Here is a 15,165-nt window from a genome sequence, read left to right on the forward strand (position 1 = left end):
ATAAAATTGTCTTAAATGAAGTGATGGGCACATAAAGGTCTATACCTTTGTGAATTTTTATCTTGTTAAACAGCTACAAAGACATAAATTTAATTCTAAATCAAAGTAAAAAATATTAATTATTCAAGGAGTATATGATACTAGTGGAATATCTGATGAAATAACTTGAAAGAAATTCTTCAGTTTGACTGTAAAGATATAAAGGCAATTATTGGTAAATGTACAGCTAAATTTATTACTCTTAATATAAACTTTGATCTCTTTCTTCATGTCTGATGTCTATTTGTTTTTCATTCATTCATTCATTCAACAAATATTTAGTAACTATTTTCTGTCTCTTAAGCACTGTGAAAAACACAGGTATAAACAGGTAAACAAAATGAACAAAGAACCTGGTCAAAGTTGCTTATTGCATGGTTGAATGAGACATTACGCAAAGGAATACAAATATTCACACATGAATACACACACACACATGCACACACACACACACATATATACACATACATACATACATACATACATACATAAAACTTACTGTAGTAAATAACTCTTTCATACTTACAGAAGCTCAATTTAAACTAACTCTGATCCAACAAATTAGGGTAGGCATGGTACTCAGAGAATCTATGTCCTTGTCCATAATAATTGTTCATGGATAGACATGTAATCCAAGCTGAGGTATCACAAACCTTCCATAAATGTTTGCTGGAGGTAGTCATGAGAAAATACCATCTTTTCTCAGTAATGAAGATTTATGCCTAGAATTGCTAGTTACCATTGCATACACCACAAAAAGGGAGATCTCACTTGAGAGTAAAGTCGATGCAAAAGAAAGTACCTGGGGCATGGGGGGTGGGGGGCAGGGCCAAGATGGACAACTGGAAGCAGTGGCAATCAGAGGCTCCCATTGCAAAGATAAAAAATGTTGTGAGTCCTGCACTGGCAACCGAGGTATTTAGGTTCTATCATTAGTCCTTTGTCTGATGTGTAGATTATGAATATTTTCTGCCACTCTGTGGGTTGTCTGTTTACTCTGCTGATTGTTTCTTTAGCTGTGCAGGAACTTTTAGTTTGATTAAGTCTCACCTATTTCTCATTGTTTTTGTTGCATTTGATTTGGGTTCTTGGTCATGAAGTCTTTACGTAAGCCAATGTCTGGAAGAGTTTTTCCAATGTCCTTTTCTAGAATTTTTATGGTTTCAGGTCTTATACTTAAGTCCTTGATCCATCTTAAGTTGATTTTTGTATAATGTGAGAGATGAGTATCCAGTTTTATTCTTCTACATGTGGCTTGCTGATTATCCCAGCACCATTTGTTGAATAGGGTGTCTTCTCCCCACTTTATGTTTTTTTTTTTTGCTTTGTTGAAGATGAGTTGGCTGCAATTATTTGGCTTTGTTTCTGGATTCTCTATTCTGTTCCATTGGTCTATGTGCCTATTTTTATACCAGTACCATGCTGTTTGGTGACTACGGCCTTATAGTATAGTTTGAAGTCAAGTAATGTGATGCCTCTAGATTTGTTGTTTCTGCTTAGTTTTGCTTTGGTTATGTGGGCTCTTTCTTGTTTCCATATGAATTTTAGGATTTCTTTTTAGTTCTGTGAAGAATGATTGTGATGTTTTGATGGGAATTGCACTAAATTTATAGATTGCTTTTGGCAGTGTGATCATCTTCACAATATTGATTCTGTCCATCCATGAACATGGGATGTGTTTTCATTTGTTTGTGTCATGCATAATTTCTTTCAACAGTGTTTTAGTTTTCCTTGTAGAGGCCTTTCACCTCCTTGGTTAGGTATATTCGTAAATATTTTATTGTATTTTCAACGATTAGAAAAGTTGTTTTTATTTGAATCTCAGCTTGGTCACTGTTGGTATATAGCAGAGCTACTGATTTGTGTACATTATTTTTGTATCCTGAAACTCTGCTGAATTCATTTATCAGTTGTAGGAGCTTTCTGGAGGAGTCTTTAGGTTTTTCTAGGTATATGACCATATCATCAGCAAACAGTGATAGTTTGATTTTGTCTTTACAGATTTGGATACCCTTTATACCGCCTTTCTCCTGCAAGAATGGCCATAATAAAAAAAATCAAAAAATAATAGATGTTGGCAGGAATGCAGTGAAAAGTAACATTTTTACACTGCTAATGGGAATGGAAACTAGTACAACCACTATAGAAAACAGTGTGGAGAGTCCTTAAACAACTAAAAGTAGAACTACCATTTGATCCAGCAATCACACTACTAGGTATCTACACAGAGGAAAAAAGGACACTATACGAAACAGATACTTGCACATGCATGTTTATGGCAGCACAATTTACAATTGCAAAAATATGGAACCAACCCAAATGCCCATCAATCAATGAGTGGATAAAGAGATTGTGAGATACACATACACACACATACACACCAACACACATACATACACACCATGGAATACTACTCAGCCATAAAAAATAATGAAATAATGACATTCACAGCAACCTAGATGGAATTGGAGAGTATTATTCTAAGTCAAGTAACTAAGGAATGGAAAACCAAACATTGTATATTCTCATTCATAAGTGGAAACTAAGCTATGAGAATGCAAAAGCATAAGAATGACACAATGGACTTTGGAGACCTGGAATAAAGGGCAGGAGTGGGGTTGAGGGATAAAAGACTACAAGTTGGGTACAGTGTATACTGCTCGGGTGATGGGTGCACCAAAATCTCACAAATCACCACTAAGGAACTTATATAACCAAATACTATCTGTTGCCCCCCAAATCTATGGAAATAAATAAAAAATAAAGATTAAAAAATCTAAAACAATAAAAATTAGAACTGTAAAGTAAATTGTATTCAGTCAAAACCCTGAAGTTTATATACTTAGAGAAATTTAAACTTGAAAGGAACCTATGGAATTATGCAGTCCAGCACTATTCTATAAAATTTTCTGGGATGATAGAAATGGTATATATTTGCATTTTTCTGCTACAGTAGCCATCCATCAAATGTGGTCATTAAGCACTTGAATGTGGCTAGTGTGACTGAGAAACTTAATGTTTTTATTTTATTTAATGTCAATTAATTTAAATTTGAATAGTCACATGTGTCTAGTTACTATTATATAAAACAGATCTTGAAAAACTAATCATCGTAATAGACAACACTTGTTGGCTTATTTCTCTGTATCATACTAAATGCTGACAAGAATACTTTCATAAGAAACCCTTTAGGCAAGAACTTTTTTATTATGCTAAATTTTTAAGTGAGGATACAAAAGCTTAGAGTGACTGATTTCTCAGTATTGAGACATAGATGATCTGACTCCAAAGCTTGAAACCAGTATGTTTTACCTTCTAGGTAAATAAACCAACTTTGGTGAAGTAAATGACCTCCTAAGATCTTACAGATTTTTTGGGCCAGAACTAAGACTGTAACTGAGAGCATTATTTAGCAACCACTGGGCCTCAGTTTTTAAACTTAATGTAATTCTACTCTGTGCATTTATGGGAATGTCTAGAAAATGTTAGCCTCTAGATAATAGAGGTATTACCAAACAATGTAAATATTTTTAGTTATATTAAAGTTAAGTGAGACTACCTATAATAAAAATGATAAATGTAGGGACCAGGCACAGTGGCTCATGCCTGTAATCCCACCACTTTGAGGCCAAGGCGGGTGGATCACGAGGTCAGGAGATCGAGACCATCCTGGCTAACATGATGAAACCTTGTCTGTACTAAAAATACAAAAAATATTAGCCAGGTGTGGTGGTCAGCACCTGTAGTCTCAGCTACTTGGGAGGCTGAGGCAGGAGAATGGTGTGAACCTGGGAGACGGAGCTTGCAGTGAGCCAAGATCACACCACTGCACTCCAGCCTCAGCAATAGAGCCAGACTCCATCTCAAAAAAAAAAAAAAAAAAAAAAAAAAAGATAATTACATAGTTGGTTACAGGGTAATAGGTAATAAGAAAAAGGAAAACAGAAACAGTACGGAAAAGCTGGGAGTTATGAATGCTGAAATTATGGTGATGGTTGCAGTTTTAAATAGGATAGGGTAAACTTTAGTGAGAAGGTAGAATTTGAGCAAGTCCCTCAAGGACATAAATAGTCATAAAGATAACTAATGAAAAAGTATTTGAGGCAGATGGAATAGCAATAAAACATTTTTAGGAATGTATTTTCTGAGCCAATTCATGTAACAGCAAAGAGGCCAATGTGACTGGAGCAGGAGTGAAGCTGGAAGTTAAGAGAAGCTGAAGGGCAAGATCTTGGTGTGGAGAACCGAAGGATGTTATAACAACTTTTACCTGAATGAAATTAGGTTTATTTGTGTATTTTGAGTGTAGAGCTGACTGTATCTGACTCGCTCTTTTCCAGCAACCTCACTTCAGCCTTTCAGCAGGACAGGACTCTAGAGGTGGGGCTCAACTCTGGACCAGATTGAAGACTGGCTGACATATTCACCAGCTTACCCATTTCCTGGCAGCAAATGTTTCCTGTCTAGAGGAAGGAAGTTATCACCCTTTTTCTAGAAATTTCTGAATAACTTGACCCTTAATTTGCATGTAAGAAAAGTAGATATAGATGTGACAGCAGAACTGCCTGTCAGCTGCTATCTTCAACATACTTCCTTTGGGATAGCCCTGCTCTGCAAGAGTAGTCACAGAGCTATAATGCTGCTGCCTCAATTAACCTGTTTATTTAACTCACCCTTGAATTTCTGCCTGGACAAAATCAACAACCTTTTCAGACAGAGCATCAATTTGGGGACTTTCCTGCTCTGAAACAAAAGGAGACCAGTTTAGACTACTTGGATAATTGAGATGATAATGATTGTAGCTCATGTGTTCGTCCCTTCTTAAACTGCTGCAAATAAATATCTGAGCCTGGGATAATTTATGAAGAAAAGAGGTTTAATTGGCTCAGTGGTCCTGCAGGCTGTACAGGTAGCATGACATTGGCATTTGCTCAGTTTCTGGGGAGGTCTCAGGAAACTTACACTCATGGTAGAAGGTGAAAGCGGATCAGGCACATCACATGGCTAGAGTAGGAGCAAGAGAGAGCCGGGCAAGTGCCACACACTTTCAGATATAGTAAGAACTGACTAATTGTCAGGAGAACAGCACTATGGGGATGGTGCTAAGCCATTCATGAAAAACTACCCCTATGATCTAATCATCTCCCACCAGGCCCCACCTCTAATAATGGGGATTGCAATTTGATATAAGATTTGGGCAGGAACACAAATTCAAATTATATCAGCTCACTACAGCTGTAAAATGTGGTCAGATCATGAATATATTTTGAAGATAGAACTAATTGAACTTCCTATAGGATGTAATGTAAGAGAAAAAGAAAGGAATAAATGACTAATTTTGAGGGGGCTCAAAAGATAGAAGAAAGAGGTTGACATCGACCATGATATGGAAGGCTGCAAGTGGCACACATTTGGGGAAGAAGTTCAGGAGTTCGAATTCGCATTTATTGAGTTCGATATGTCTAAAAGTTGTGAAATAAAGATATCAAAAAAGCAGTTGAATCTAGGATGTTGAGAGTTATCTAGGCCAAATATATAAATTTTGTAAGAGTCAGCATATAGATGATATTTAAATCATCAGATTAGTTCATATAAGAGTGAAAATAAGAAGACCAAGAATTAAGCCTTGTAATACTGCACCATTATGAAGTCCAGGGAGACGAGTAAAATACCAGCAGAAGAGATGAGACAGAGCAGTCTCCAAAGTGAGAGAAAAACCAAGAATGTTGTGTCCTAAAAGCCAGGGAAAGACTCTATATCAAGGAGGAAGGAATGATCAATTGCATCAAATGCTGATAATATGTCAATATGGAACTAGCAATTATCCACTGGCAACCTAGAAATCACTGGATGTATCATTAAGATCAGTTATGTTTCAGCTTAAGCATGAACACCTGGTTGAAGTGGGTTTGGGAAAGAATAAGGAAGAGGAATTGAAAATGAAAATTTTTATGCAATTAGGGCAGTAATTTGGCAGGAAACTGGATATGAGCAAAGGTATTTGTTTTTATTGTTTTGTTTTTTGTTTTTGTTTTGTTTTTTTTTTTTGGTATTTTTTTGAGACAGAGTTTTGCTGTGATGTCCAGACTGGAGTGCAATGGAGTGATCTCAGCTCACTGAAACCTCCATTTCCTGGGTTCAAGCAATTCTTCTGCCTCACCCTCCCCAGTAGCTGGGACTACAGCCATGCACCACCATGCCTGGCTAATTTTTGTATTTTTAGTAGAGACAAGGCTTCACCAAGTTGGCCAGGTTGGTCTTTTTTGGAAATTAAAATAATATTTTCATGTTGTTGGAAAGAATCTGGGAGAAAGAAAAAAAAAAAAAAAGATACCCAAGGATAAAAGAAAGTATTGCTAAAGCAAAATGGTTGAAAAACTGAGAAGGGACGGAATTTGGTGCCAAGATGTAAAGACTGGCTTGGGGGAATATAAATAGTTCATCTAAAATATGGAACAGGAAAATAGAGAATGTGGGCACAAATGTTGTTGAGTAGAAAGATTTAAAAAATTAACTTAGCTCCTTCTAGACCAAAGTAAGACAGAGGTTTTACATGGTCTCAGAATTATTCAAATCACTTGCATTTTTAAGTTGTAGCCATTTGCTTATTCCTTTGACTTTCTTAGGAAAAATCCCTATTCTTGGTTTTGGAAACGTGTTTGTGGTAGGCATTGCTAGTAGATTATGTAAAATACATTTTCCTTTTCTTCTTACCAAGAAAATCTCAGTTTTATTTGGTCAGTCTTTTGCACTCTCTGGAAAAGTTAAGACCCTTTTGAAGTGAGTGATGACATTGCCCCACAGTCCTGGCCAGTGAAATAGAAGCTGAATTTATCTGGGAAAAAAAAAATATATTTTCTAAAATGTGCTTTCTTTCTTTTTTTTTTTTTTTCTTTTTGAGACAGAGTCTCGCTCTGTCGCCCAGGCTGGAGTGCAGTGGCCGGATCTCAGCTCACTGCAAGCTCCGCCTCCCGGGTTCACGCCATTCTCCTGCCTCAGCCTCCCAAGTAGCTGGGACTACAGGCGCCCGCCACCTCGCCCGGCTAGTTTTTTGTATTTTTTAGTAGAGACGGGGTTTCACCGTGTTAGCCAGGACGGTCTCGATCTCCTGACCTCGTGATCCGCCCATCTCGGCCTCCCAAAGTGCTGGGATTACAGGCTTGAGCCACCGCGCCCGGCCTAAAATGTGCTTTCTACAGTTTTTTTTTTTTTTCATTCTTATAATGAGTATGCACTAGATGTAATTGAAGCAAGAATTCTACAGCCATGAGGTGGTAAGCATGGGAATGAAGGCATACATGTGAAGAAAAGTGGACTACAAAGATGGAAAGAGCTGGGGTCCCTAATAGTATTATTGAACCACCATTCCAGCTGTGGAATGTCTAACTCTATGCCTTTTTATTGCCACTGTAGGAGGGTATTTTTAAAATTTGTATCCAGTTTCTTTTAAAATTTTCCTAAGTAGCTTTGGGCATTCAGAGTTGTTAATTCTGTGCGATCTGGGTGACACGGATATACTTTTCCTGAGGCTCTCTCTTTGATCTCTTAGATCGATCCTGAGAATTGGTTCAGACAAAGGGCAAGACTTGTGCTGGGAACAAGCAGAACAAAGCTTAGTTTTAGAGATTTCTAATCTCTCTCTTCTCAAAAGGGAAGCCTCCCTATAGGAAGTCTGGTTCCTTTTTCCATAAAAAAAGGAGAATACATTTTCCTAGAGTCAAATATAATTTCATTGTTGCCTCTTCTCTCTGAATTTGCATGCCTGCAAACTGGCACATGCATGCGTGCATGCACACACACACACACACACACACACAGATATAAGAACACAAAATCAAACTTACGTTTTATTGAATTTGAGTGAGTCTAGGTTACCAATTTTTCCGTATTAGTGGAACCACGTACAATAAGAAAAAGGCTGGATGTAATAAAAGATAAACTAAAAAAGATCAGCATTAAAATAAAAAAAGAAAATCATTATGCAGAATGTTCATTAAATTTAATCTCATTATGTTTGGGTTAAATATGTCTCTAACAGAAAATGGGACAGCAAGCAATGTTTAGAAATTTCCTCTTCCCTCTTATATATGATAACATATGTACTACATAATATATATTAATATAATGTAGTATAATATATAAGTATAATATAAAGGGACCAATAATATAAAATATTATAGGTAAATGCTTCATTTATAGAAATAAACACTTTTTTCATATATATAGAGTGCATGTGTGTATGTGTGTGTATTGTTGTTGTATGACTGTTCTCCAAGGGTCATTCACATTTCTGCACATCTTGTGATAGCTTTTGGGTTAGGTTCTGTATTATATTTTTAAATATGTTTGTACAGCAAACAACTGAGGATGATAGAGACAGTTTATTTCTCTGAGGCAAGGGCAGATTTGTGCACTATCCAGAACAGTAAATGCAGTGTGTTACTCTGGGGCAACGGCTGGATGGATTTACTGGCAGTCCCTTTATAAGATGGGGAGTGTCCTAAGCCCAGGGTGCCTAATATGTGATGCAAACCTCTACACATTCAATATCCTAGGCTGGCCTACATTACTCCTTTAAGACCCAGATGATAAAAGAAACCAATGAAAACGTGAAGCATGTGCTGCTTGCTGTGCCATGAATAATAAAGTATTTTGTATCTCACCCAGGAGTCTTATGTCTTCTACCAATATTCTTGAAAACATGGCATCCTAACATGTGAGCTGGCAAGTAGTAAAATATCCAAATCCTTCAGACTTCTTGGCATATTGACAGTATTATTTGACATCTTCATCTTAGTAGCCATATGGACCTAACAAAATACTCCCCACCTTTGCTTCTTAAAACTTTCTGAACATTGTAGTAAAGGAATGTATAATACTAACACTTATCTTCTCCATGAAACCTCCACTGGTACTATGTTCTGAATTAATCACTTGTATTCTTTCTTCATTTAGAACTTTGCAAATAACATGTCATTTAACTAATTACATTCTTCGTAAAGTTAACTCTGTATTGATGTCTTTCTATTTGATTGTGGATATACTGTAAGGAAGTGTGACATTTTGTTAATCTTACGTTTACCAAACTACTTTGCCCAAAGCTTTACCCAGACATAGTATAACACATTTGTTAAATTATTGGATAATTATATTATTAAAAAGGCATTCTTGACTATTGAATTTAATAAACAACAATATATTTATATAGCACTTTAACTTCAAACAGCTCTCATATTCTATTAAATGTAATTAATTTTATTCTTACATTCCTGTGCAATAGGAATATTATAATCTAAGGTAAAAAGGGGCTGCATATACGCAACTCTTGTAATTCCTGACTTCATATAATTTTTTGGTCAGTACTTTGAAAACTACCTAGTTTGCTTTATCTTGAATTTTGTAATTGTCATAAATAGTAAATAAAGTTAGAATTATATTTTTAAATTATTTTTTCCTATTTCACTTTGCCTCTAGAATTTCTTTCAGGAAAATTCAAAGCCATTATTCAATTTAAGAAATGTTACAAGAAGAAAATGACAAAAAGGTCTAGGACTGTGCATTATGAGCCTTCTAAGAAGAGAGAGACAGTTCTCTTTATATGCAAAGGTAAAAGAAAATGTCAAAATTATGTTAATAAGGAGTAATATTAACACAACATTATAGCAGATTAAAAGTCAGGAATAAGAATTTTATGGGAAAATGTGTCATGTTGTAAATCATGTAAATTTTCTACTTTAATTGTTATTATTCTTTTAATCCCACTTGATAATGGTCTTAATAATCACTACATGATTCCTAAAGGAGAATAGACATGAGTACAATGATCAAGAAATAATAGGGTTTAGAACATAATATGTTGGCTCTTGTGTTTTTACCTTTTACAGTAGACATAATGAATCAACATATTTCATTTTTCACAGAGATATTCCAGTGGGTATTAAGTTGTTTGATGAAAAGAGAATCCCCCCTCTATTTATGATTGTGTGTGCATGTATATGTTTGTATGTGTGCATGTTTGTGAAGTGGGAGGCAGAAGGAGAGCAGCAGAGAGTTTGTATATGCAGCAATGTTTACCAACACTGTTGAGTCACTGATTATTCTGAGTCACAATCAGGTAATAACAATAAGACACAGTATTTATTTGGGCACTATATATGGTAAAGCCAAAGTAAGGGTAAAATAAAAGCCTATGAAAACAAGTATTCATATACTACCTCTGGATTAAAAAATATCCAAGGCAATTTAGAAAATAAATTTCTTTACAACAGAAATAATAAAAGAACTGAGTGGTAAGTAGTGTCTTATGATCAAAAACTAAACAAAAGTTTAGAATTGAACTTTATGAGTCAGGGCTGGGCGCGGTGGCTCAAGCCTGTAATCCCAGCACTTTGGGAGGCCGAGACGGGCGGATCACGAGGTCAGGAGATCGAGACCATCCTGGCTAACACGGTGAAACCCCGTCTCTACTAAAAAATACAAAAAACTAGCCGGGCGCGGTGGCGGGCGCCTGTAGTCCCAACTACTTGGGAGGCTGAGGCAGGATAATGGCCTGAACCCGGGAGGCGGAGCTTGCAGTGAGCTGAGATCCGGCCACTGCACTCCAGCCTAGGTGGCAGAGCGAGACTCCGTCTCAAAAAAAAAAAAAAAAAAAAAAAGAATTGAACTTTATGAGTCAGAAATTCTTAATATCTTTCATGAAAAATTTACCTATTTTGCATAAATTATGGAGATATGATAGAATGTTTGCATGCAGATACTGGAAAGACATTTTTTTTTTCTAAAATGTAGACACTGTATATTTAATATCACCAAAAAATGTGCCGATAGTGAAATTTTTTAAAAGTACCTTTTCCCTTTATTATACTACATTTCAAAGAAAAAGACATAACAAACTTTGAGTAAGTAGCCTTAAAAGAAAATTATACTTTTATTTCAAAGATATCCCATGTTGATTAAAACTGTTCAGGTGAATCTCTTCTTTTGAATTCATAGAAGTACATAAAAATCATGTGTGTCACTTAAAGCATTGGTTTTCTTTCCCTCTCAATAAGAGAAAAAATTGTCAAGACCCATCAGTGTGCTGTGTTCTGGAGACCCATCGCACGTGCAGAGACACACATAGGCTCAAAATAAAGAGATGGAGGAAGATCTACTAAGCAAATGAAAAACAGAAAAAGGCAGGGGTTGCAATACTAGTCTCTGATAAAACAGACTTTAAACCAACAAATATCAAAAGAGACAAAGAAGACCATTACATAATGGTAAAGGGATGAATTCAACAAGAAGAGCTAACTATCCTAAATATATATGCACCCAATACAGGAGTACCCAGATTCATAAAGCAAGTCCTTAGAGACCTACAAAGAGACTTAGACTCCATACAGTAATAATGGGAGACTTTTAACACCCGACTGTCAACATTAGACAGATCAGCGAGACAGAAAGTTAACAAGGATATCCAGGAATTGAACTCAGCTCTGCACCAAGCAGACCTAATAGACATCTATAGAACTCTCCACCCCAAATCAACAGAATATGCATTCTTCTCAGCATCACATCTCGCTTATTCCAAAATTGACCACATAGTTGGAAGTAAACACTCCTCAGTAAATGTAAAAGAACAGAAATTATAACAAACTGTTTCTTAGACCACAGTGCAATCAAACTAGAACTCAGGAGTAAGAAACTCACTCAAAACCTCTCAACTACATGGAAACTGAACAACCTGCTCCTGAATGACTACTGGGTCCATAACGAAATGAAGGCAGAAATAAAGATGTTCTTTGAAACCAATAAGAACAAAGATACAAAATACCAGAATCTCTGGGACACATTTAAAGCAGTGTATAGAGGGAAATTTATAGCACCAAATGCCCACAAGAGAAAGCAGGAAAGATCTAAAATTGACACCCTAACATCACAATTAAAAGAACTAGAGAAGCAAGAGCAAACACATTCAAAAGCTAGCAGAAGGCAAGAAATAACTAAGATCAGAGCAGAACTGAAGGAGATAGAGACACAAAAAACCCTTCAAAAAATCAGCTGGTTTTTTGAAAAGATAAACAAAACTGATAGACCGCTAGCAAGACTAATAAAGAAGAAGAGAGAGAAGAATCAAATAGATGCAATAAAAAATGATAAAGGGGAGATCACTACTGACCCCACAGAAATACAAAGTACCATCAGAGAATACTATAAACACCTCTATGCAAATAAACTAAAAAAACCTGGAAGAAATGGATAAATTCCTGGACACATACAATCTCTCAAGACTACACCAGGAAGAAGTGAATCCCTGAATAGACCAATAACAGGCTCTGAAATTGAGGCAAAAATTAATAGCTTACCAACCAAAAAACCTCCAGGACCAGATGGATTCACAGTCGAATTCTACCAAGGTACAAGGAGAAGCTGGTACCATTCCTTCTGAAACTATTCCAATCAATAGAAAAAATAGCAAATCTTCCCTAATTCATTTTACAAAGCCAATATCATCACGATACCAAAGCCTAGCAGAGACGCAACAAAAACAGAGAATTTTAGAAAACATCCCTGATGAATATCAATCCAAAAATCATCAATCAAATACTGGCAGACCAAATTCAGCACACATCGAAAAGCTTATCCACCATGATCAAATGAGCTTCATCCCTGGGATGCAAGTCTGGTTCGATATATGCAAATCAATAAATGTAATCCAGCATATAAACAGAACCAAAGACAAAAACCACATGATTATCTCAATAGATGCAGAAAAGGCCTTTGACAAAATTCAACAGCCCTTCATGCTACAAACTCTCAATAAATTCAGTATTGATGGAACATATCTCAAAATAATAAGAGCTATTCATGACAAACCCACAGCCAATATCATACTGAATGGACAAAAACTGGAAGCATTCCCTTTGAAAACTGGCACAAGACAGGGATGCCCTCTCTCACCACTCCTTTTCAACATAGTGTTGGAAATTCTGGCCAAGGCAATCAGGCAAGAGAGAGAAATAAAGGGTATTCAATTAGGAAAAGAGGAAGTCAAATTGTCCCTGTTTGCAGATGACATGATTGTATGTTTAGAGAACCCCATCGTCTCAACCCAAAATCTCATTAACCTGATAAATAACTTAAGCAAAGTCTCAGGATACAAAATCAATGTGTAAATATCAGAAGCATTCTTTTACACCAATAAAAGACAAACAGAGAACCAAATCATTAGTGAACTCCCATTCACAATTGCTTCAAAGAGAATAAAATACATAGGAATCCAACTTACAAGGGATGTGAAGGACCTCTTCAAGGAGAACTAGAAACCACTGCTCAATGAAATAAAAGAGGACACAAATAAATGGAAGAACATTCCATGCTCATGGATAGGAAGAATCAATATCATGAAAATGGCCATACTGCCCAAGGTAGTTTATAGATTCAATGCCACCCCTTTAAGCTACCAATGACTTTCTTAACAGAATTGGAAAAAACTACTTTAAAGTTCATATGGAACCAAAAGAGAGACTGCATTGCCAAGACAATCCTAAGCCAAAAGAACAAAGCTGGAGGCATCACGATACCTGACTTCAAACTACACTACAAAGCTACAGTAACCAAAACAGCATGGTACTCATACCAAAACAGAGATACAGACCAATGGAACAGAACAGAGGCCTCTGAAATAATACCACATATCTACAACCATCTGATCTTTGAGAAATCTGACAAAAACAAGAAATGGGGAAAGGATTCCCTATTTAATAAATAGTGCTGGGAAAACTAGCTAGCCATATGTAGAAAGCTGAAACTGGATCCCTTCCTTAAACCTTATATGAAAATTAATTCAAGATGGATTAGAGACTTAAATGTTAGACCTAAAACCATTAAAAACCCTAGAAGGAAACCTAGGCAATACCATTCAGGACATAGGCATGGGCAAGGACTTCAAGTCTAAAACACAAAAAGCAGGGCAACAAAAGCCAAAATTGACAAATGGAATCTAATTAAACTAAAGACCTTCTGCACAGCAAAAGAAACTACCATCAGAGTGAACAGGCAACCTACAGGATGGGAGAAAATTTTTGCTATCTACTCACCTGACAAAGGGCTAATATCTAGAATCTACAAAGAACTCAAACAAATTTACAAGAAAAAAACAAACAACCCCATCCAAAATTGGGTGAAGGATATGAACAGATACTTCTCAAAGGAAGACATTCATACAGCCAACAGACGTATGAAAAAATGCTCATCATCACTCGTCATCAGAGAAATGCAAATCGAAACCACAATGAGATACCATCTCACACCAATTAGGAGGGTAATCATTAAAAAGTCAGGAAACAACAGGTGCTGAAGAGGATGTGGAGAAATAGGAACACTTTTACACTGTTGGTGGGACTATAAAGTAGTTCAACCTTTGTAGAAGACAGTGTGGCGATTCCTCAAGGATCTAGAACTAGAAATACCATTTGACCCAGCCATCCCATTACTGGGTAGATACCCAAAGGATTATAAATCATGCTACTATAAAGACACATGCACATGTGTGTTTATTGCGGCACTATTCACAATAGTAAAGACTTGGAACCAACCCAAATGTCCATCAATGCAGACTGGATTAAGAAAATGTGGCATATATTCACCATGGAATACTATGCAGCCATAAAAAAGGATGAGTTCATGTCCTTTGTGGAACATGGATGCAGCTGGAAACCATCATTCTAGCAAATTATCGCAAGAACAGAAAACCAAACACCCCATGTTCTCACTCATATATGGGAATTGAATAATGAGAACACTTGGACACAGGAAGGGGAACATCACACACCAGGGCCTGTCCTGGGGTGGGGGTTGGGGAGGGATAGCATTAGGAGATATACCTAATGTAAATGACGAGTTAATGGGTGCAGCACACCAACATGGCACATGTATACATATGTAACAAACCTTCATGTTGTGCACATGCACCCTGGAAATTGAAGTATAATAAAAAATAAATAAAAGAGAAAATTTGTTCCACTGGTTACCCAACATAGTGACTTATATAATATAATTCTGTATGAATTTTCATATTTCTCCCAAATCAGACATTGTCCAAAAACAACATTTTTCATATAGTCAATGAAACCCTTCAAAATG

This window comes from Macaca fascicularis, chromosome 11 (assembly GCF_037993035.2).
Source record: "Macaca fascicularis isolate 582-1 chromosome 11, T2T-MFA8v1.1".
NCBI lineage: Eukaryota > Metazoa > Chordata > Mammalia > Primates > Cercopithecidae > Macaca > Macaca fascicularis.